Raw genomic sequence first — 3,160 nt, 5'->3', positions numbered from 1 at the left:
CAAGGCATATTTGGCTTTCAATTTACTAGTCCCAAAATCTTTTTTCAGACAAGCTGCTATCCAGTCATATCTTCCCCTTCCTATCCTAGTGAGGTTGTTTTTTTTTTGAACCGAAGTCTAAAGCTTTACATTTATATCCACTGAATTTCATTTTATTAGATTCAGCCTAATGGATTGGCCTACTAAGAACTTTTGGGTCCTGTCATCCAGTGTGTCAGTTATCCCTTCTAGCTTTGTGACATTCGCAAATTTGATGAGCAGGACATCTTTGCCATTATCCAAGTCATTGATAAAAATGTTCAACAGTGCACAGCCAAGCAGAGATCCCTACAGCATACTTAAAGAGACTGCCTTCCATCTTGACATTGAGCCACTGATTCCACCCATTCTATCATTTCTGCATCCATCAAACAGTTTTAACTTCTAGTCCACAACTCTCCATCTTCTTCACATGAATAGCATGAGATACTTTATCAAACCTTGAGAGGTAAGTGCTTTTATTAGAACCATTTAATGAATGAGAAAAATGAGGCTCAGAGTGATTAAATGGTGTGTTCATGATCACACAGTAAATAACACAGACAAGTTCTGAATCTAGGTCTTAAGGATTCCAAGTTCAGAACCCCATCTATTTTTGTTATGTTACTCCTTAGAATAGAGAACAATAAAAATAACAAATAAAATTTATTATATACAATAAAAGACTATATAGAATTGGATGCTAAAAGATATGGGACAGAATATCAGGGTGAAGGAAACAGCATCTGATATGAAGATAAGAAACACTTCCACCCTCAGATTTTTCTGAGAAATTAAGCTTTCAAAGATATATCTCTGAAGAGAATACAAATCATAAAATGGATTGTTAATGAGTATTTATTAATCTCCTCATGTGAGCTTGGCATTCTTCTATTACCCTAGTCCATAGATCAAAGAAATGAGTCATGGTCCCTACCCACAAGCTGCTTATAATCTAATTTTGTGTTTCTCAAGGGCTGAGAAGCCTTAATTTACAATTGCAGCAGAAGTGTCAAAAGACTTGAGAAAAGCTGTTCTTCCACTATTCTCAACCAAAACAAAAAGGAACATTACCATCACAAATTTCACAAGCAAGATTATTCCCATGAGATTTCTAAACTAATTAATCAGATGAACACATCTTTCAAGTATCTATTCATGTGTCATGTGTTTGGAAACCATAAAAATGCCTAAATTTGCTAGCTATAGAACATCTGAAAAATTAAGTTGATTTAAAAAAGGAATTGGTGGGGGGTTGGCACTGGGCATGGCTGGAATGAAATTAAAGTAAGTGTTCCCACCTCTTTGATACTATTAGCTCTTAAACTATAAGCATTAGAATAATGGGAAAAGCACTAGGTTTGGGAGTTAGGAGACCTAGATTTTAATCCTGGTTCTACCACCTTGGATAAGACACAACCTCTCCAGGCTTCAGTTTCCTTCTCTGTAAAATGGGATTATTATACTGAAATTGCCCATTTGTTAGGGTGGTCCCAAGGCTCAAATGAGAGAGTATAATGGAAAGTGTATTATAAACCCCTTGTATTCAGAGAGTATACCTCTCCTTTTCTAGAAATGGAAGCCAGCAAGGTCTGCTAATCTATAATGCCCTACGGACATGTTCTTTCTGTATCTGTGACGATGCTAACTCTCCAAACTCCTCCATGTTTGGAGCTGGGCTACTAATGTTGGGACTCATTTACCTGCAATAAACGTAGGCTCAGTGGATGCTGTGCACCGATACCCACTAAGATCCTTTCCATTCTTGGAAGGGTACAACTAATGGTCATTAAAGACAAGACGTTGAATAATAAATGGCAAGCCCCAGGTTGTGGGTGGGCTGATAGCTTCCACTACAGAGTATTTTTATGTTTTCCCACATTGATTTTACACACACGTGTTCTCACCTACATGGATTCTCTGATCTCTAATAAGTTTTGAAATGAAGGCACCGCTCCATTCATTATATGGATGAGGTTTCTCTTCAGGCTCAAGCATCTGGCGTCAAATAAGGTGTTGACTACTGACCTCCTTGACTTCTGTCCACCGACCTCTCAACTAAAATCCTGCCTTCTACAGGAAGCCTTCCCCCCAACCCATCTTAATTCTAGTGCCTTCCCTTTGCTGTTTCCTATTTATCCTATATATAGCTAGCCTTGCATCTATTTGTTTTCATGTTGTCTCCCCTGTGAGATTGGAAGCTCCTTGAGGCCAGAGACTATCTTTAGCCTCTTTTTGCAACCCCAGCACTTAGCACAGTGCCTGGCACACAGGTACTTAATAAATGATCATTAACTAACTGATTGAAATAAGCTTTGGGGGGGTCTCTAAAAACTCATACCAAGTAGATTTTTAAAAATATTTTATGGCTATAAGTACCCACTAAACTGACCAATTTTTAAGCTATTGTCGTTTTTAGGATTCTCATAAGAATTATTCATTAGATGGCCAACATTTCATATTCAATATTCCATAGCTCTTTAAGATTTGCAAAATGCTTCATATGCATTATCTCAGTATATCTCTGCAATAACGTGGCAGAGTAATAATCTGTACAGCTGGTATTTATATAGTACTTTATTTGCAAAGCCCTTCATTTACATTAACTCATTTCATAAGCTGATAGTTCTAGAAGGGACTTTAGAGGTCATCTAGTAAGCAAGGCAACTGAAGTTCAGAGGACCTAAATGACATATCTAAGGCCAGATGGACAGTACATATACGAGACAAAAGACTCGAACTCAGGCTTTACATTGCCAAATCCAACACTCTTTCTGTTGTACCACGTTGCCAATTAGACGAAAAGCTCATAGGGTTACTGATCTAGAGTTAGAGGACATCTAACCCAACTTGCTCATTTTACAGATGAGGAAACTGAGGCCCAGGGAGTTTAAGTGTTTTGTCCAAAGTCATACACACTGTAAATGGTCTTCTTGGCTGCAAGGTAGCACAGTGGATAGAGTGCTGGATGTGGAGCTGGAAAGATTTGAATCAAAACTGGATTCAGACACTACCTGGATAACTTTGGACAAGTCACTTAACCTGCCTGCCTCAGTTTCCCCTGTAAAATGAGAATAATAATAATAGCACGAGCTTCACTTCATAGAACCTCTCCCTTCCTTTGGCTTCTCTTTGGGAACCT

This window comes from Trichosurus vulpecula, chromosome 5 (genome assembly GCF_011100635.1).
Source record: "Trichosurus vulpecula isolate mTriVul1 chromosome 5, mTriVul1.pri, whole genome shotgun sequence".
NCBI classification, from domain to species: domain Eukaryota; kingdom Metazoa; phylum Chordata; class Mammalia; order Diprotodontia; family Phalangeridae; genus Trichosurus; species Trichosurus vulpecula.
This window is presented reverse-complemented; position numbering follows the sequence as displayed.